This window comes from Schistocerca gregaria, chromosome 1 (assembly GCF_023897955.1).
Source record: "Schistocerca gregaria isolate iqSchGreg1 chromosome 1, iqSchGreg1.2, whole genome shotgun sequence".
Classification (NCBI taxonomy): Eukaryota; Metazoa; Arthropoda; class Insecta; order Orthoptera; family Acrididae; genus Schistocerca; species Schistocerca gregaria.
In genome coordinates, this window is record NC_064920.1 from 87,232,879 (window position 1) to 87,256,010 (window position 23,132).

Genomic DNA, 23,132 nt, shown 5'->3' on the forward strand with positions numbered 1-23,132 from the left:
CATATCGCTTCTGGCAGACTGGCAAGTACACAAAAAGTAGTAAACTGTGTGAGCAACAGGGAGGAAGAAGTATGGCACTATTAAGAAAGCCAATGATTCGTCACGAGAGGTATTGACTCAGAGAATACCAGTAACCTATGGAAGGAGTAACGATGAATCTCTTAAGATACACAACGAGTGACATATCGCTTCTGGCAAACTGGCCGCAGTAAGAAAAAGTGGCAGACTGGGTGAGCAATGGGGACGAGTAACTATGACTCTGTTAAGGTAGCCAATGCCTCGTTACTTAAGGTTTGGATTAAGAAATCTCGAATAACCCCTAGGAGGAGAAACGATGACTCTTTTATGATACACAACTAGTGAATTATAGTTTCTGGCAGACAAAAACTACACAAAAAGTAGTAAACTGTGTGAGCAACTCGGAGGAAGAAGTATTGCACTATTAAGATAGCCACTTTTTCGTCAAGAGAGGTATTGACTCAGAGAATACCAGTAACCTATGGAAGGAGTAACGATGAATCTCTTAAGATACACAACGAGTGACATATCGCTTCTGGCAAACTGGCCGCAGTAAGAAAAAGTGGCAGACTGGGTGAGCAATGGGGACGAGTAACTGTGACTCTCTTAAGGTAGCCAATGCCTCGTTTCTAGGGGTTTGGATTAAGAAATCTCGAATAATCCCTAGGAGGTGAAACGATGCCTCTTTTATGATACACAACTAGTGTCATATCGCTTCTGGCAGACTGGCAAGTACACGAAAAGTAGTAAACTGTGTGAGCAACAGGGAGGAAGAAGTATGGCACTCTTAAGAAAGCCAATGTTTCGTCACGAGTAGTATTGAATCAGAGAATACCAGTAACCTATGGAAGGAGTAACGATGAATCTCTTAAGATACACAACGAGTGACATATCGCTTCTGACAGACTGGCCGCAGTAAGAAAAAGTGGCAGACTGGGTGAGCAATTGGGATGAGTAACTATGACTCTCTTAAGGTAGTCAATGCCTCGTTACTTGCGGTTTGGATTAAGAAATCTCGAATAACCCCTAGGAGGAGAAACGATGACTCTTTTATGATACACAACTAGTGAATTATAGTTTCTGGCAGACAAAAACTACACAAAAAGTAGTAAACTGTGTGAGCAACTCGGAGGAAGAAGTATTGCACTATTAAGATAGCCACTTTTTCGTCACGAGAGGTATTGACTCAGAGAATACCAGTAACCTATGGAAGGAGTAACGATGAATCTCTTAAGATACACAACGAGTGACATATCGCTTCTGGCAGACTGGCCGCAGTAAGAAAGAGTGGCAGACTGGGTGAGCAATGAGGACGAGTAACTATGACTCTCTTAAGGTAGCCAATGCCTCGTTACTTGCGGTTTGGATTAAGAAATCTCGAATAATCCCTAGGAGGTGAAACGATAACTCTTTTATGTTACACAACTAGTGACATATCGCTTCTGGCAGACTGGCAAGTACACAAAAAGTAGTAAACTGTGTGAGCAACTGGGAGGAAGAAGTATGGCACTATTAAGAAAGCCAATGATTCGTCACGAGTAGTATTGAATCAGAGAATACCAGTAACCTATGGAAGGAGTAACGATGAATCTCTTAAGATACACAACGAGTGACATATCGCTTCTGGCAGACTGGCGGCAGTAAGAAAAAGTGGCAGACTGGGTGAGCAATGGGGACGAGTAACTATGACTCTCTTAAGGTAGCCAATGCCTCGTTACTTGCGGTTTGGAGTAAGAAATCTCGAATAATCCCTAGGAGGTGAAACGATGCCTCTTTTATGATACACAACTAGTGACATATCGCTCCTGGCAGACTGGCAAGTACACAAAAAGTAGTAAACTGTGTGAGCAACTGGGAGGAAGAAGTATGGCACTATTAAGAAAGCCAATGATTCGTCACGAGTAGTATTGAATCAGAGAATACCAGTAACCTATGGAAGGAGTAACGATGAATCTCTTAAGATACACAACGAGTGACATATCGCTTCTGGCAAACTGGCCGCAGTAAGAAAAAGTGGCAGACTGGGTGAGCAATGGGGACGAGTAACTATGACTCTCTTAAGGTAGCCAATGCCTCGTTACTTGCGGTTTGGATTAAGAAATATCGAATAATCCCTAGGAGGTGAAACGATGCCTCTTTTATGATACACAACTAGTGAATTATAGTTTCTGGCAGACAAAAACTACACAAAAAGTAGTAAACTGTGTGAGCAACTCGGAGGAAGAAGTATTGCACTATTAAGATAGCCACTTTTTCGTCAAGAGAGGTATTGACTCAGAGAATACCAGTAACCTATGGAAGGAGTAACGATGAATCTCTTAAGATACACAACGAGTGACATATCGCTTCTGGCAAACTGGCCGCAGTAAGAAAAAGTGGCAGACTGGGTGAGCAATGGGGACGAGTAACTATGACTCTCTTAAGGTAGCCAATGCCTCGTTACTTGCGGTTTGGATTAAGAAATCTCGAATAATCCCTAGGAGGTGAAACGATGCCTCTTTTATGATACACAACTAGTGACATATCGCTTCTGGCAGACTGGCAAGTACACAAAAAGTAGTAAACTGTGTGAGCAACTGGGAGGAAGAAGTATGGCACTATTAAGAAAGCCAATGATTCGTCACGAGAGGTATTGACTCAGAGAATACCAGTAACCTATGGAAGGAGTAACGATGAATCTCTTAAGATACACAACGAGTGACATATCGCTTCTGGCAAACTGGCCGCAGTAAGAAAAAGTGGCAGACTGGGTGAGCAATGGGGACGAGTAACTATGACTCTCTTAAGGTAGCCAATGCCTCGTTACTTAAGGTTTGGATTAAGAAATCTCGAATAACCCCTAGGAGGAGAAACGATGACTCTTTTATGATACACAACTAGTGAATTATAGTTTCTGGCAGACAAAAACTACACAAAAAGTAGTAAACTGTGTGAGCAACTCGGAGGAAGAAGTATTGCACTATTAAGATAGCCACTTTTTCGTCAAGAGAGGTATTGACTCAGAGAATACCAGTAACCTATGGAAGGAGTAACGATGAATCTCTTAAGATACACAACGAGTGACATATCGCTTCTGGCAAACTGGCCGCAGTAAGAAAAAGTGGCAGACTGGGTGAGCAATGGGGACGAGTAACTATGACTCTCTTAAGGTAGCCAATGCCTCGTTACTTAAGGTTTGGATTAAGAAATCTCGAATAACCCCTAGGAGGAGAAACGATGACTCTTTTATGATACACAACTAGTGAATTATAGTTTCTGGCAGACAAAAACTACACAAAAAGTAGTAAACTGTGTGAGCAACTCGGAGGAAGAAGTATTGCACTATTAAGATAGCCACTTTTTCGTCAAGAGAGGTATTGACTCAGAGAATACCAGTAACCTATGGAAGGAGTAACGATGAATCTCTTAAGATACACAACGAGTGACATATCGCTTCTGGCAAACTGGCCGCAGTAAGAAAAAGTGGCAGACTGGGTGAGCAATGGGGACGAGTAACTATGACTCTCTTAAGGTAGCCAATGCCTCGTTTCTAGGGGTTTGGATTAAGAAATCTCGAATAATCCCTAGGAGGTGAAACGATGCCTCTTTTATGATACACAACTAGTGTCATATCGCTTCTGGCAGACTGGCAAGTACACGAAAAGTAGTAAACTGTGTGAGCAACAGGGAGGAAGAAGTATGGCACTATTAAGAAAGCCAATGTTTCGTCACGAGTAGTATTGAATCAGAGAATACCAGTAACCTATGGAAGGAGTAACGATGAATCTCTTAAGATACACAACGAGTGACATATCGCTTCTGACAGACTGGCCGCAGTAAGAAAAAGTGGCAGACTGGGTGAGCAATTGGGATGAGTAACTATGACTCTCTTAAGGTAGCCAATGCCTCGTTACTTGCGGTTTGGATTAAGAAATCTCGAACAACCCCTAGGAGGAGAAACAATGACTCTTTTATGATACACAACTAGTGAATTATAGTTTCTGGCAGACAAAAACTACACAAAAAGTAGTAAACTGTGTGAGCAACTCGGAGGAAGAAGTATTGCACTATTAAGATAGCCACTTTTTCGTCACGAGAGGTATTGACTCAGAGAATACCAGTAACCTATGGAAGGAGTAACGATGAATCTCTTAAGATACACAACGAGTGACATATCGCTTCTGGCAGACTGGCCGCAGTAAGAAAGAGTGGCAGACTGGGTGAGCAATGAGGACGAGTAACTATGACTCTCTTAAGGTAGCCAATGCCTCGTTACTTGCGGTTTGGAGTAAGAAATCTCGAATAATCCCTAGGAGGTGAAACGATGCCTCTTTTATGATACACAACTAGTGACATATCGCTCCTGGCAGACTGGCAAGTACACAAAAAGTAGTAAACTGTGTGAGCAACTGGGAGGAAGAAGTATGGCACTATTAAGAAAGCCAATGATTCGTCACGAGTAGTATTGAATCAGAGAATACCAGTAACCTATGGAAGGAGTAACGATGAATCTCTTAAGATACACAACGTGTGACATATCGCTTCTGGCAAACTGGCCGCAGTAAGAAAAAGTGGCTGACTGGGTGAGCAATGGGGACGAGTAACTATGACTCTCTTAAGGTAGCCAATGCCTCGTTACTTGTGGTTTGGATTAAGAAATATCGAATAATCCCTAGGAGGTGAAACGATGCCTCTTTTATGATACACAACTAGTGACATATCGCTTCTGGCAGACTGGCAAGTACACAAAAAGTAGTAAACTGTGTGAGCAACTGGGAGGAAGAAGTATGGCACTATTAAGAAAGCCAATGATTCGTCACGAGAGGTATTGACTCAGAGAATACCAGTAACCTATGGAAGGAGTAACGATGAATCTCTTAAGATACACAACGAGTGACATATCGCTTCTGGCAAACTGGCCGCAGTAAGAAAAAGTGGCAGACTGGGTGAGCAATGGGGACGAGTAACTATGACTCTCTTAAGGTAGCCAATGCCTCGTTACTTAAGGTTTGGATTAAGAAATCTCGAATAACCCCTAGGAGGAAAAACGATGACTCTTTTATGATACACAACTAGTGAATTATAGTTTCTGGCAGACAAAAACTACACAAAAAGTAGTAAACTGTGTGAGCAACTCGGAGGAAGAAGTATTGCACTATTAAGATAGCCACTTTTTCGTCAAGAGAGGTATTGACTCAGAGAATACCAGTAACCTATGGAAGGAGTAACGATGAATCTCTTAAGATACACAACGAGTGACATATCGCTTCTGGCAAACTGGCCGCAGTAAGAAAAAGTGGCAGACTGGGTGAGCAATGGGGACGAGTAACTGTGACTCTCTTAAGGTAGCCAATGCCTCGTTTCTAGGGGTTTGGATTAAGAAATCTCGAATAATCCCTAGGAGGTGAAACGATGCCTCTTTTATGATACACAACTAGTGTCATATCGCTTCTGGCAGACTGGCAAGTACACGAAAAGTAGTAAACTGTGTGAGCAACAGGGAGGAAGAAGTATGGCACTCTTAAGAAAGCCAATGTTTCGTCACGAGTAGTATTGAATCAGAGAATACCAGTAACCTATGGAAGGAGTAACGATGAATCTCTTAAGATACACAACGAGTGACATATCGCTTCTGACAGACTGGCCGCAGTAAGAAAAAGTGGCAGACTGGGTGAGCAATTGGGATGAGTAACTATGACTCTCTTAAGGTAGCCAATGCCTCGTTACTTGCGGTTTGGATTAAGAAATCTCGAATAACCCCTAGGAGGAGAAACGATGACTCTTTTATGATACACAACTAGTGAATTATAGTTTCTGGCAGAAAAAAACTACACAAAAAGTAGTAAACTGTGTGAGCAACTCGGAGGAAGAAGTATTGCACTATTAAGATAGCCACTTTTTCGTCACGAGAGGTATTGACTCAGAGAATACCAGTAACCTATGGAAGGAGTAACGATGAATCTCTTAAGATACACAACGAGTGACATATCGCTTCTGGCAGACTGGCCGCAGTAAGAAAGAGTGGCAGACTGGGTGAGCAATGAGGACGAGTAACTATGACTCTCTTAAGGTAGCCAATGCCTCGTTACTTGCGGTTTGGAGTAAGAAATCTCGAATAATCCCTAGGAGGTGAAACGATGCCTCTTTTATGATACACAACTAGTGACATATCGCTCCTGGCAGACTGGCAAGTACACAAAAAGTAGTAAACTGTGTGAGCAACTGGGAGGAAGAAGTATGGCACTATTAAGAAAGCCAATGATTCGTCACGAGTAGTATTGAATCAGAGAATACCAGTAACCTATGGAAGGAGTAACGATGAATCTCTTAAGATACACAACGAGTGACATATCGCTTCTGGCAAACTGGCCGCAGTAAGAAAAAGTGGCTGACTGGGTGAGCAATGGGGACGAGTAACTATGACTCTCTTAAGGTAGCCAATGCCTCGTTACTTGTGGTTTGGATTAAGAAATATCGAATAATCCCTAGGAGGTGAAACGATGCCTCTTTTATGATACACAACTAGTGACATATCGCTTCTGGCAGACTGGCAAGTACACAAAAAGTAGTAAACTGTGTGAGCAACTGGGAGGAAGAAGTATGGCACTATTAAGAAAGCCAATGATTCGTCACGAGAGGTATTGACTCAGAGAATACCAGTAACCTATGGAAGGAGTAACGATGAATCTCTTAAGATACACAACGAGTGACATATCGCTTCTGGCAAACTGGCCGCAGTAAGAAAAAGTGGCAGACTGGGTGAGGAATGGGGACGAGTAACTATGACTCTCTTAAGGTAGCCAATGCCTCGTTACTTAAGGTTTGGATTAAGAAATCTCGAATAACCCCTAGGAGGAAAAACGATGACTCTTTTATGATACACAACTAGTGAATTATAGTTTCTGGCAGACAAAAACTACACAAAAAGTAGTAAACTGTGTGAGCAACTCGGAGGAAGAAGTATTGCACTATTAAGATAGCCACTTTTTCGTCAAGAGAGGTATTGACTCAGAGAACACCAGTAACCTATGGAAGGAGTAACGATGAATCTCTTAAGATACACAACGAGTGACATATCGCTTCTGGCAAACTGGCCGCAGTAAGAAAAAGTGGCAGACTGGGTGAGCAATGGGGACGAGTAACTGTGACTCTCTTAAGGTAGCCAATGCCTCGTTTCTAGGGGTTTGGATTAAGAAATCTCGAATAATCCCTAGGAGGTGAAACGATGCCTCTTTTATGATACACAACTAGTGTCATATCGCTTCTGGCAGACTGGCAAGTACACGGAAAGTAGTAATCTGTGTGAGCAACAGGGAGGAAGAAGTATGGCACTCTTAAGAAAGCCAATGTTTCGTCACGAGTAGTATTGAATCAGAGAATACCAGTAACCTATGGAAGGAGTAACGATGAATCTCTTAAGATACACAACGAGTGACATATCGCTTCTGACAGACTGGCCGCAGTAAGAAAAAGTGGCAGACTGGGTGAGCAATTGGGATGAGTAACTATGACTCTCTTAAGGTAGCCAATGCCTCGTTACTTGCGGTTTGGATTAAGAAATCTCGAATAACCCCTAGGAGGAGAAACGATGACTCTTTTATGATACACAACTAGTGAATTATAGTTTCTGGCAGACAAAAACTACACAAAAAGTAGTAAACTGTGTGAGCAACTCGGAGGAAGAAGTATTGCACTATTAAGATAGCCACTTTTTCGTCACGAGAGGTATTGACTCAGAGAATACCAGTAACCTATGGAAGGAGTAACGATGAATCTCTTAAGATACACAACGAGTGACATATCGCTTCTGGCAGACTGGCCGCAGTAAGAAAAAGTGGCAGACTGGGTGAGCAATTGGGATGAGTAACTATGACTCTCTTAAGGTAGCCAATGCCTCGTTACTTGCGGTTTGGATTAAGAAATCTCGAACAACCCCTAGGAGGAGAAACAATGACTCTTTTATGATACACAACTAGTGAATTATAGTTTCTGGCAGACAAAAACTACACAAAAAGTAGTAAACTGTGTGAGCAACTCGGAGGAAGAAGTATTGCACTATTAAGATAGCCACTTTTTCGTCACGAGAGGTATTGACTCAGAGAATACCAGTAACCTATGGAAGGAGTAACGATGAATCTCTTAAGATACACAACGAGTGACATATCGCTTCTGGCAGACTGGCCGCAGTAAGAAAGAGTGGCAGACTGGGTGAGCAATGAGGACGAGTAACTATGACTCTCTTAAGGTAGCCAATGCCTCGTTACTTGCGGTTTGGAGTAAGAAATCTCGAATAATCCCTAGGAGGTGAAACGATGCCTCTTTTATGATACACAACTAGTGACATATCGCTCCTGGCAGACTGGCAAGTACACAAAAAGTAGTAAACTGTGTGAGCAACTGGGAGGAAGAAGTATGGCACTATTAAGAAAGCCAATGATTCGTCACGAGTAGTATTGAATCAGAGAATACCAGTAACCTATGGAAGGAGTAACGATGAATCTCTTAAGATACACAACGAGTGACATATCGCTTCTGGCAAACTGGCCGCAGTAAGAAAAAGTGGCTGACTGGGTGAGCAATGGGGACGAGTAACTATGACTCTCTTAAGGTAGCCAATGCCTCGTTACTTGTGGTTTGGATTAAGAAATATCGAATAATCCCTAGGAGGTGAAACGATGCCTCTTTTATGATACACAACTAGTGACATATCGCTTCTGGCAGACTGGCAAGTACACAAAAAGTAGTAAACTGTGTGAGCAACTGGGAGGAAGAAGTATGGCACTATTAAGAAAGCCAATGATTCGTCACGAGAGGTATTGACTCAGAGAATACCAGTAACCTATGGAAGGAGTAACGATGAATCTCTTAAGATACACAACGAGTGACATATCGCTTCTGGCAAACTGGCCGCAGTAAGAAAAAGTGGCAGACTGGGTGAGGAATGGGGACGAGTAACTATGACTCTCTTAAGGTAGCCAATGCCTCGTTACTTAAGGTTTGGATTAAGAAATCTCGAATAACCCCTAGGAGGAAAAACGATGACTCTTTTATGATACACAACTAGTGAATTATAGTTTCTGGCAGACAAAAACTACACAAAAAGTAGTAAACTGTGTGAGCAACTCGGAGGAAGAAGTATTGCACTATTAAGATAGCCACTTTTTCGTCAAGAGAGGTATTGACTCAGAGAACACCAGTAACCTATGGAAGGAGTAACGATGAATCTCTTAAGATACACAACGAGTGACATATCGCTTCTGGCAAACTGGCCGCAGTAAGAAAAAGTGGCAGACTGGGTGAGCAATGGGGACGAGTAACTGTGACTCTCTTAAGGTAGCCAATGCCTCGTTTCTAGGGGTTTGGATTAAGAAATCTCGAATAATCCCTAGGAGGTGAAACGATGCCTCTTTTATGATACACAACTAGTGTCATATCGCTTCTGGCAGACTGGCAAGTACACGGAAAGTAGTAATCTGTGTGAGCAACAGGGAGGAAGAAGTATGGCACTCTTAAGAAAGCCAATGTTTCGTCACGAGTAGTATTGAATCAGAGAATACCAGTAACCTATGGAAGGAGTAACGATGAATCTCTTAAGATACACAACGAGTGACATATCGCTTCTGACAGACTGGCCGCAGTAAGAAAAAGTGGCAGACTGGGTGAGCAATTGGGATGAGTAACTATGACTCTCTTAAGGTAGCCAATGCCTCGTTACTTGCGGTTTGGATTAAGAAATCTCGAATAACCCCTAGGAGGAGAAACGATGACTCTTTTATGATACACAACTAGTGAATTATAGTTTCTGGCAGACAAAAACTACACAAAAAGTAGTAAACTGTGTGAGCAACTCGGAGGAAGAAGTATTGCACTATTAAGATAGCCACTTTTTCGTCACGAGAGGTATTGACTCAGAGAATACCAGTAACCTATGGAAGGAGTAACGATGAATCTCTTAAGATACACAACGAGTGACATATCGCTTCTGGCAGACTGGCCGCAGTAAGAAAAAGTGGCAGACTGGGTGAGCAATTGGGATGAGTAACTATGACTCTCTTAAGGTAGCCAATGCCTCGTTACTTGCGGTTTGGATTAAGAAATCTCGAACAACCCCTAGGAGGAGAAACAATGACTCTTTTATGATACACAACTAGTGAATTATAGTTTCTGGCAGACAAAAACTACACAAAAAGTAGTAAACTGTGTGAGCAACTCGGAGGAAGAAGTATTGCACTATTAAGATAGCCACTTTTTCGTCACGAGAGGTATTGACTCAGAGAATACCAGTAACCTATGGAAGGAGTAACGATGAATCTCTTAAGATACACAACGAGTGACATATCGCTTCTGGCAGACTGGCCGCAGTAAGAAAGAGTGGCAGACTGGGTGAGCAATGAGGACGAGTAACTATGACTCTCTTAAGGTAGCCAATGCCTCGTTACTTGCGGTTTGGAGTAAGAAATCTCGAATAATCCCTAGGAGGTGAAACGATGCCTCTTTTATGATACACAACTAGTGACATATCGCTCCTGGCAGACTGGCAAGTACACAAAAAGTAGTAAACTGTGTGAGCAACTGGGAGGAAGAAGTATGGCACTATTAAGAAAGCCAATGATTCGTCACGAGTAGTATTGAATCAGAGAATACCAGTAACCTATGGAAGGAGTAACGATGAATCTCTTAAGATACACAACGAGTGACATATCGCTTCTGGCAAACTGAACTGGCCGCAGTAAGAAAAAGTGGCTGACTGGGTGAGCAATGGGGACGAGTAACTATGACTCTCTTAAGGTAGCCAATGCCTCGTTACTTGTGGTTTGGATTAAGAAATATCGAATAATCCCTAGGAGGTGAAACGATGCCTCTTCTATGATACACAACTAGTGACATATCGCTTCTGGCAGACTGGCAAGTACACAAAAAGTAGTAAACTGTGTGAGCAACTGGGAGGAAGAAGTATGGCACTATTAAGAAAGCCAATGATTCGTCACGAGAGGTATTGACTCAGAGAATACCAGTAACCTATGGAAGGAGTAACGATGAATCTCTTAAGATACACAACGAGTGACATATCGCTTCTGGCAAACTGGCCGCAGTAAGAAAAAGTGGCAGACTGGGTGAGCAATGGGGACGAGTAACTATGACTCTCTTAAGGTAGCCAATGCCTCGTTACTTAAGGTTTGGATTAAGAAATCTCGAATAACCCCTAGGAGGAAAAACGATGACTCTTTTATGATACACAACTAGTGAATTATAGTTTCTGGCAGACAAAAACTACACAAAAAGTAGTAAACTGTGTGAGCAACTCGGAGGAAGAAGTATTGCACTATTAAGATAGCCACTTTTTCGTCAAGAGAGGTATTGACTCAGAGAATACCAGTAACCTATGGAAGGAGTAACGATGAATCTCTTAAGATACACAACGAGTGACATATCGCTTCTGGCAAACTGGCCGCAGTAAGAAAAAGTGGCAGACTGGGTGAGCAATGGGGACGAGTAACTGTGACTCTCTTAAGGTAGCCAATGCCTCGTTTCTAGGGGTTTGGATTAAGAAATCTCGAATAATCCCTAGGAGGTGAAACGATGCCTCTTTTATGATACACAACTAGTGTCATATCGCTTCTGGCAGACTGACAAGTACACGAAAAGTAGTAAACTGTGTGAGCAACAGGGAGGAAGAAGTATGGCACTCTTAAGAAAGCTAATGTTTCGTCACGAGTAGTATTGAATCAGAGAATACCAGTAACCTATGGAAGGAGTAACGATGAATCTCTTAAGATACACAACGAGTGACATATCGCTTCTGACAGACTGGCCGCAGTAAGAAAAAGTGGCAGACTGGGTGAGCAATTGGGATGAGTAACTATGACTCTCTTAAGGTAGCCAATGCCTCGTTACTTGCGGTTTGGATTAAGAAATCTCGAATAACCCCTAGGAGGAGAAACGATGACTCTTTTATGATACACAACTAGTGAATTATAGTTTCTGGCAGACAAAAACTACACAAAAAGTAGTAAACTGTGTGAGCAACTCGGAGGAAGAAGTATTGCACTATTAAGATAGCCACTTTTTCGTCACGAGAGGTATTGACTCAGAGAATACCAGTAACCTATGGAAGGAGTAACGATGAATCTCTTAAGATACACAACGAGTGACATAGCGCTTCTGGCAGACTGGCCGCAGTAAGAAAGAGTGGCAGACTGGGTGAGCAATGAGGACGAGTAACTATGACTCTCTTAAGGTAGCCAATGCCTCGTTACTTGCGGTTTGGAGTAAGAAATCTCGAATAATCCCTAGGAGGTGAAACGATGCCTCTTTTATGATACACAACTAGTGACATATCGCTCCTGGCAGACTGGCAAGTACACAAAAAGTAGTAAACTGTGTGAGCAACTGGGAGGAAGAAGTATGGCACTATTAAGAAAGCCAATGATTCGTCACGAGTAGTATTGAATCAGAGAATACCAGTAACCTATGGAAGGAGTAACGATGAATCTCTTAAGATACACAACGAGTGACATATCGCTTCTGGCAAACTGGCCGCAGTAAGAAAAAGTGGCTGACTGGGTGAGCAATGGGGACGAGTAACTATGACTCTCTTAAGGTAGCCAATGCCTCGTTACTTGTGGTTTGGATTAAGAAATATCGAATAATCCCTAGGAGGTGAAACGATGCCTCTTTTATGATACACAACTAGTGACATATCGCTTCTGGCAGACTGGCAAGTACACAAAAAGTAGTAAACTGTGTGAGCAACTGGGAGGAAGAAGTATGGCACTATTAAGAAAGCCAATGATTCGTCACGAGAGGTATTGACTCAGAGAATACCAGTAACCTTTGGAAGGAGTAACGATGAATCTCTTAAGATACACAACGAGTGACATATCGCTTCTGGCAAACTGGCCGCAGTAAGAAAAAGTGGCAGACTGGGTGAGCAATGGGGACGAGTAACTATGACTCTCTTAAGGTAGCCAATGCCTCGTTACTTAAGGTTTGGATTAAGAAATCTCGAATAACCCCTAGGAGGAAAAACGATGACTCTTTTATGATACACAACTAGTGAATTATAGTTTCTGGCAGACAAAAACTACACAAAAAGTAGTAAACTGTGTGAGCAACTCGGAGGAAGAAGTATTGCACTATTAAGATAGCCACTTTTTCGTCAAGAGAGGTATTGACTCAGAGAATACCAGTAACCTATGGAAGGAGTAACGATGAATCTCTTAAGATACACAACGAGTGACATATCGCTTCTGGCAAACTGGCCGCAGTAAGAAAAAGTGGCAGACTGGGTGAGCAATGGGGACGAGTAACTGTGACTCTCTTAAGGTAGCCAATGCCTCGTTTCTAGGGGTTTGGATTAAGAAATCTCGAATAATCCCTAGGAGGTGAAACGATGCCTCTTTTATGATACACAACTAGTGTCATATCGCTTCTGGCAGACTGGCAAGTACACGAAAAGTAGTAAACTGTGTGAGCAACAGGGAGGAAGAAGTATGGCACTCTTAAGAAAGCCAATGTTTCGTCACGAGTAGTATTGAATCAGAGAATACCAGTAACCTATGGAAGGAGTAACGATGAATCTCTTAAGATACACAACGAGTGACATATCGCTTCTGACAGACTGGCCGCAGTAAGAAAAAGTGGCAGACTGGGTGAGCAATTGGGATGAGTAACTATGACTCTCTTAAGGTAGCCAATGCCTCGTTACTTGCGGTTTGGATTAAGAAATCTCGAATAACCCCTAGGAGGAGAAACGATGACTCTTTTATGATACACAACTAGTGAATTATAGTTTCTGGCAGACAAAAACTACACAAAAAGTAGTAAACTGTGTGAGCAACTCGGAGGAAGAAGTATTGCACTATTAAGATAGCCACTTTTTCGTCACGAGAGGTATTGACTCAGAGAATACCAGTAACCTATGGAAGGAGTAACGATGAATCTCTTAAGATACACAACGAGTGACATATCGCTTCTGGCAGACTGGCCACAGTAAGAAAAAGTGGCAGACTGAGTGAGCAATGGGGACGAGTAACTATGACACTCTTAAGGTAGCCAATGCCTCGTTAAATGCGGTTTGGATTAAGAGGTCTCGAATAACCCCTAGGAGGAGAAACGATGACTCTTTTATGATACACAACTAGTGAATTATAGTTTCTGGCAGACAAAAACTACACAAAAAGTAGTAAACTGTGTGAGCAACTCGGAGGAAGAAGTATTGCACTATTAAGATAGCCACTTTTTCGTCACGAGAGGTATTGACTCAGAGAATACCAGTAACCTATGGAAGGAGTAACGATGAATCTCTTAAGATACACAACGAGTGACATATCGCTTCTGGCAGACTGGCCGCAGTAAGAAAGAGTGGCAGACTGGGTGAGCAATGAGGACGAGTAACTATGACTCTCTTAAGGTAGCCAATGCCTCGTTACTTGCGGTTTGGAGTAAGAAATCTCGAATAATCCCTAGGAGGTGAAACGATGCCTCTTTTATGATACACAACTAGTGACATATCGCTCCTGGCAGACTGGCAAGTACACAAAAAGTAGTAAACTGTGTGAGCAACTGGGAGGAAGAAGTATGGCACTATTAAGAAAGCCAATGATTCGTCACGAGTAGTATTGAATCAGAGAATACCAGTAACCTATGGAAGGAGTAACGATGAATCTCTTAAGATACACAACGAGTGACATATCGCTTCTGGCAAACTGGCCGCAGTAAGAAAAAGTGGCAGACTGGGTGAGCAATGGGGACGAGTAACTGTGACTCTCTTAAGGTAGCCAATGCCTCGTTTCTAGGGGTTTGGATTAAGAAATCTCGAATAATCCCTAGGAGGTGAAACGATGCCTCTTTTATGATACACAACTAGTGTCATATCGCTTCTGGCAGACTGGCAAGTACACGAAAAGTAGTAAACTGTGTGAGCAACAGGGAGGAAGAAGTATGGCACTCTTAAGAAAGCCAATGTTTCGTCACGAGTAGTATTGAATCAGAGAATACCAGTAACCTATGGAAGGAGTAACGATGAATCTCTTAAGATACACAACGAGTGACATATCGCTTCTGACAGACTGGCCGCAGTAAGAAAAAGTGGCAGACTGGGTGAGCAATTGGGATGAGTAACTATGACTCTCTTAAGGTAGCCAATGCCTCGTTACTTGCGGTTTGGATTAAGAAATCTCGAATAACCCCTAGGAGGAGAAACGATGACTCTTTTATGATACACAACTAGTGAATTATAGTTTCTGGCAGACAAAAACTACACAAAAAGTAGTAAACTGTGTGAGCAACTCGGAGGAAGAAGTATTGCACTATTAAGATAGCCACTTTTTCGTCACGAGAGGTATTGACTCAGAGAATACCAGTAACCTATGGAAGGAGTAACGATGAATCTCTTAAGATACACAACGAGTGACATATCGCTTCTGGCAGACTGGCCACAGTAAGAAAAAGTGGCAGACTGAGTGAGCAATGGGGACGAGTAACTATGACACTCTTAAGGTAGCCAATGCCTCGTTAAATGCGGTTTGGATTAAGAGGTCTCGAATAACCCCTAGGAGGAGAAACGATGACTCTTTTATGATACACAACTAGTGAATTATAGTTTCTGGCAGACAAAAACTACACAAAAAGTAGTAAACTGTGTGAGCAACTCGGAGGAAGAAGTATTGCACTATTAAGATAGCCACTTTTTCGTCACGAGAGGTATTGACTCAGAGAATACCAGTAACCTATGGAAGGAGTAACGATGAATCTCTTAAGATACACAACGAGTGACATATCGCTTCTGGCAGACTGGCCGCAGTAAGAAAGAGTGGCAGACTGGGTGAGCAATGAGGACGAGTAACTATGACTCTCTTAAGGTAGCCAATGCCTCGTTACTTGCGGTTTGGAGTAAGAAATCTCGAATAATCCCTAGGAGGTGAAACGATGCCTCGTTTATGATACACAACTAGTGACATATCGCTCCTGGCAGACTGGCAAGTACACAAAAAGTAGTAAACTGTGTGAGCAACTGGGAGGAAGAAGTATGGCACTATTAAGAAAGCCAATGATTCGTCACGAGTAGTATTGAATCAGAGAATACCAGTAACCTATGGAAGGAGTAACGATGAATCTCTTAAGATACACAACGAGTGACATATCGCTTCTGGCAAACTGGCCGCAGTAAGAAAAAGTGGCTGACTGGGTGAGCAATGGGGACGAGTAACTATGACTCTCTTAAGGTAGCCAATGCCTCGTTACTTGTGGTTTGGATTAAGAAATATCGAATAATCCCTAGGAGGTGAAACGATGCCTCTTTTATGATACACAACTAGTGACATATCGCTTCTGGCAGACTGGCAAGTACACAAAAAGTAGTAAACTGTGTGAGCAACTGGGAGGAAGAAGTATGACACTATTAAGAAAGCCAATGATTCGTCACGAGAGGTATTGACTCAGAGAATACCAGTAACCTTTGGAAGGAGTAACGATGAATCTCTTAAGATACACAACGAGTGACATATCGCTTCTGGCAAACTGGCCGCAGTAAGAAAAAGTGGCAGACTGGGTGAGCAATGGGGACGAGTAACTATGACTCTCTTAAGGTAGCCAATGCCTCGTTACTTAAGGTTTGGATTAAGAAATCTCGAATAACCCCTAGGAGGAAAAACGATGACTCTTTTATGATACACAACTAGTGAATTATAGTTTCTGGCAGACAAAAACTACACAAAAAGTAGTAAACTGTGTGAGCAACTCGGAGGAAGAAGTATTGCACTATTAAGATAGCCACTTTTTCGTCAAGAGAGGTATTGACTCAGAGAATACCAGTAACCTATGGAAGGAGTAACGATGAATCTCTTAAGACACACAACGAGTGACATATCGCTTCTGGCAAACTGGCCGCAGTAAGAAAAAGTGGCAGACTGGGTGAGCAATGGGGACGAGTAACTGTGACTCTCTTAAGGTAGCCAATGCCTCGTTTCTAGGGGTTTGGATTAAGAAATCTCGAATAATCCCTAGGAGGTGAAACGATGCCTCTTTTATGATACACAACTAGTGTCATATCGCTTCTGGCAGACTGGCAAGTACACGAAAAGTAGTAAACTGTGTGAGCAACTGGGAGGAAAAGTATGGCACTGTTAAGAAAGCCAATGATTCGTCACGAGTAGTATTGAATCAGAGAATACCAGTAACCTATGGAAGGAGTAACGATGAATCTCTTAAGATACACAACGAGTGACATATCGCTTCTGGCAAACTGGCCGCAGTAAGAAAAAGTGGCAGACTGGGTGAGAAATGGGGACGAGTAACTATGACTCTCTTAAGGTTGCCAATGCCTCGTTACTTGCGGTTTGGATTAAGAAATCTCGAATAATCCCTAGGAGGTGAAACGATGCCTCTTTTATGATACACAACTAGTGACATATCGCTTCTGGCAGACTGGCAAGTACACAAAAAGTAGTAAAATGTGTGAGCAACTGGGAGGAAGAAGTATGGCACTATTAAGAAAGCCAATGATTCGTCACGAGTAGTATTGAATCAGAGAACACCAGTAACCTATGGAAGGAGTAACGATGAATCTCTTAAGATACACAACGAGTGACATTTCGTTTCTGGCAGACTGGCCGCAGTAAGAAAGAGTGGCAGACTGGGTGAGCAATGAGGACGAGTAACTATGACTCACTTAAGGTAGCCAATGCCTCGTTACTTGCGGTTTGGATTAAGAAATCTCGAATAATCCCTAGGAGGTGAAACGATAACGCTTTTATGTTACACAACTAGTGACATATCGCTTCTGGCAGACTGGCAAGTACACAAAAAGTAGTAAACTGTGTGAGCAACTGGGAGGAAAAGTATGGCACTATTAAGATAGCCAATGATTCGTCACGAGTAGTATTGAATCAGAGAATACCAGTAACCTATGGAAGGAGTAACGATGAATCTCTTAAGATACACAACGAGTGACATATCGCTTCTGGCAGACTGGCCGCAGTAAGAAAAAGTGGCAGACTGGGTGAGCAATGGGGACGAGTAACTGTGACTCTCTTAAGGTAGCCAATGCCTCGTTTCTAGGGGTTTGGATTAAGAAATCTCGAATAATCCCTAGGAGGTGAAACGATGCCTCTTTTATGATACACAACTAGTGTCATATCGCTTCTGGCAGACTGGCAAGTACACGAAAAGTAGTAAACTGTGTGAGCAACAGGGAGGAAGAAGTATGGCACTCTTAAGAAAGCCAATGTTTCGTCACGAGTAGTATTGAATCAGAGAATACCAGTAACCTATGGAAGGAGTAACGATGAATCTCTTAAGATACACAACGAGTGACATATCGCTTCTGACAGACTGGCCGCAGTAAGAAAAAGTGGCAGACTGGGTGAGCAATTGGGATGAGTAACTATGACTCTCTTAAGGTAGCCAATGCCTCGTTACTTGCGGTTTGGATTAAGAAATCTCGAATAACCCCTAGGAGGAGAAACGATGACTCTTTTATGATACACAACTAGTGAATTATAGTTTCTGGCAGACAAAAACTACACAAAAAGTAGTAAACTGTGTGAGCAACTCGGAGGAAGAAGTATTGCACTATTAAGATAGCCACTTTTTCGTCACGAGAGGTATTGACTCAGAGAATACCAGTAACCTATGGAAGGAGTAACGATGAATCTCTTAAGATACACAACGAGTGACATATCGCTTCTGGCAGACTGGCCACAGTAAGAAAAAGTGGCAGACTGAGTGAGCAATGGGGACGAGTAACTATGACACTCTTAAGGTAGCCAATGCCTCGTTAAATGCGGTTTGGATTAAGAGGTCTCGAATAACCCCTAGGAGGAGAAACGATGACTCTTTTATGATACACAACTAGTGAATTATAGTTTCTGGCAGACAAAAACTACACAAAAAGTAGTAAACTGTGTGAGCAACTCGGAGGAAGAAGTATTGCACTATTAAGATAGCCACTTTTTCGTCACGAGAGGTATTGACTCAGAGAATACCAGTAACCTATGGAAGGAGTAACGATGAATCTCTTAAGATACACAACGAGTGACATATCGCTTCTGGCAGACTGGCCGCAGTAAGAAAGAGTGGCAGACTGGGTGAGCAATGAGGACGAGTAACTATGACTCTCTTAAGGTAGCCAATGCCTCGTTACTTGCGGTTTGGAGTAAGAAATCTCGAATAATCCCTAGGAGGTGAAACGATGCCTCTTTTATGATACACAACTAGTGACATATCGCTCCTGGCAGACTGGCAAGTACACAAAAAGTAGTAAACTGTGTGAGCAACTGGGAGGAAGAAGTATGGCACTATTAAGAAAGCCAATGATTCGTCACGAGTAGTATTGAATCAGAGAATACCAGTAACCTATGGAAGGAGTAACGATGAATCTCTTAAGATACACAACGAGTGACATATCGCTTCTGGCAAACTGGCCGCAGTAAGAAAAAGTGGCAGACTGGGTGAGCAATGGGGACGAGTAACTGTGACTCTCTTAAGGTAGCCAATGCCTCGTTTCTAGGGGTTTGGATTAAGAAATCTCGAATAATCCCTAGGAGGTGAAACGATGCCTCTTTTATGATACACAACTAGTGTCATATCGCTTCTGGCAGACTGGCAAGTACACGAAAAGTAGTAAACTGTGTGAGCAACAGGGAGGAAGAAGTATGGCACTCTTAAGAAAGCCAATGTTTCGTCACGAGTAGTATTGAATCAGAGAATACCAGTAACCTATGGAAGGAGTAACGATGAATCTCTTAAGATACACAACGAGTGACATATCGCTTCTGACAGACTGGCCGCAGTAAGAAAAAGTGGCAGACTGGGTGAGCAATTGGGATGAGTAACTATGACTCTCTTAAGGTAGCCAATGCCTCGTTACTTGCGGTTTGGATTAAGAAATCTCGAATAACCCCTAGGAGGAGAAACGATGACTCTTTTATGATACACAACTAGTGAATTATAGTTTCTGGCAGACAAAAACTACACAAAAAGTAGTAAACTGTGTGAGCAACTCGGAGGAAGAAGTATTGCACTATTAAGATAGCCACTTTTTCGTCACGAGAGGTATTGACTCAGAGAATACCAGTAACCTATGGAAGGAGTAACGATGAATCTCTTAAGATACACAACGAGTGACATATCGCTTCTGGCAGACTGGCCACAGTAAGAAAAAGTGGCAGACTGAGTGAGCAATGGGGACGAGTAACTATGACACTCTTAAGGTAGCCAATGCCTCGTTAAATGCGGTTTGGATTAAGAGGTCTCGAATAACCCCTAGGAGGAGAAACGATGACTCTTTTATGATACACAACTAGTGAATTATAGTTTCTGGCAGACAAAAACTACACAAAAAGTAGTAAACTGTGTGAGCAACTCGGAGGAAGAAGTATTGCACTATTAAGATAGCCACTTTTTCGTCACGAGAGGTATTGACTCAGAGAATACCAGTAACCTATGGAAGGAGTAACGATGAATCTCTTAAGATACACAACGAGTGACATATCGCTTCTGGCAGACTGGCCGCAGTAAGAAAGAGTGGCAGACTGGGTGAGCAATGAGGACGAGTAACTATGACTCTCTTAAGGTAGCCAATGCCTCGTTACTTGCGGTTTGGAGTAAGAAATCTCGAATAATCCCTAGGAGGTGAAACGATGCCTCTTTTATGATACACAACTAGTGACATATCGCTCCTGGCAGACTGGCAAGTACACAAAAAGTAGTAAACTGTGTGAGCAACTGGGAGGAAGAAGTATGGCACTATTAAGAAAGCCAATGATTCGTCACGAGTAGTATTGAATCAGAGAATACCAGTAACCTATGGAAGGAGTAACGATGAATCTCTTAAGATACACAACGAGTGACATATCGCTTCTGGCAAACTGGCCGCAGTAAGAAAAAGTGGCTGACTGGGTGAGCAATGGGGACGAGTAACTATGACTCTCTTAAGGTAGCCAATGCCTCGTTACTTGTGGTTTGGATTAAGAAATATCGAATAATCCCTAGGAGGTGAAACGATGCCTCTTTTATGATACACAACTAGTGACATATCGCTTCTGGCAGACTGGCAAGTACACAAAAAGTAGTAAACTGTGTGAGCAACTGGGAGGAAGAAGTATGGCACTATTAAGAAAGCCAATGATTCGTCACGAGAGGTATTGACTCAGAGAATACCAGTAACCTTTGGAAGGAGTAACGATGAATCTCTTAAGATACACAACGAGTGACATATCGCTTCTGGCAAACTGGCCGCAGTAAGAAAAAGTGGCAGACTGGGTGAGCAATGGGGACGAGTAACTATGACTCTCTTAAGGTAGCCAATGCCTCGTTACTTAAGGTTTGGATTAAGAAATCTCGAATAACCCCTAGGAGGAAAAACGATGACTCTTTTATGATACACAACTAGTGAATTATAGTTTCTGGCAGACAAAAACTACACAAAAAGTAGTAAACTGTGTGAGCAACTCGGAGGAAGAAGTATTGCACTATTAAGATAGCCACTTTTTCGTCAAGAGAGGTATTGACTCAGAGAATACCAGTAACCTATGGAAGGAGTAACGATGAATCTCTTAAGACACACAACGAGTGACATATCGCTTCTGGCAAACTGGCCGCAGTAAGAAAAAGTGGCAGACTGGGTGAGCAATGGGGACGAGTAACTGTGACTCTCTTAAGGTAGCCAATGCCTCGTTTCTAGGGGTTTGGATTAAGAAATCTCGAATAATCCCTAGGAGGTGAAACGATGCCTCTTTTATGATACACAACTAGTGTCATATCGCTTCTGGCAGACTGGCAAGTACACGAAAAGTAGTAAACTGTGTGAGCAACAGGGAGGAAGAAGTATGGCACTATTAAGAAAGCCAATGTTTCGTCACGAGTAGTATTGAATCAGAGAATACCAGTAACCTATGGAAGGAGTAACGATGAATCTCTTAAGATACACAACGAGTGACATATCGCTTCTGACAGACTGGCCGCAGTAAGAAAAAGTGGCAGACTGGGTGAGCAATTGGGATGAGTAACTATGACTCTCTTAAGGTAGCCAATGCCTCGTTACTTGCGGTTTGGATTAAGAAATCTCGAATAACCCCTAGGAGGAGAAACGATGACTCTTTTATGATACACAACTAGTGAATTATAGTTTCTGGCAGACAAAAACTACACAAAAAGTAGTAAACTGTGTGAGCAACTCGGAGGAAGAAGTATTGCACTATTAAGATAGCCACTTTTTCGTCACGAGAGGTATTGACTCAGAGAATACCAGTAACCTATGGAAGGAGTAACGATGAATCTCTTAAGATACACAACGAGTGACATATCGCTTCTGGCAGACTGGCCGCAGTAAGAAAGAGTGGCAGACTGGGTGAGCAATGAGGACGAGTAACTATGACTCTCTTAAGGTAGCCAATGCCTCGTTACTTGCGGTTTGGATTAAGAAATCTCGAATAATCCCTAGGAGGTGAAACGATAACTCTTTTATGTTACACAACTAGTGACATATCGCTTCTGGCAGACTGGCAAGTACACAAAAAGTAGTAAACTGTGTGAGCAACTGGGAGGAAAAGTATGGCACTGTTAAGAAAGCCAATGATTCGTCACGAGTAGTATTGAATCAGAGAATACCAGTAACCTATGGAAGGAGTAACGATGAATCTCTTAAGATACACAACGAGTGACATATCGCTTCTGGCAAACTGGCCGCAGTAAGAAAAAGTGGCAGACTGGGTGAGAAATGGGGACGAGTAACTATGACTCTCTTAAGGTTGCCAATGCCTCGTTACTTGCGGTTTGGATTAAGAAATCTCGAATAATCCCTAGGAGGTGAAACGATGCCTCTTTTATGATACACAACTAGTGACATATCGCTTCTGGCAGACTGGCAAGTACACAAAAAGTAGTAAAATGTGTGAGCAACTGGGAGGAAGAAGTATGGCACTATTAAGAAAGCCAATGATTCGTCACGAGTAGTATTGAATCAGAGAACACCAGTAACCTATGGAAGGAGTAACGATGAATCTCTTAAGATACACAACGAGTGACATTTCGTTTCTGGCAGACTGGCCGCAGTAAGAAAGAGTGGCAGACTGGGTGAGCAATGAGGACGAGTAACTATGACTCACTTAAGGTAGCCAATGCCTCGTTACTTG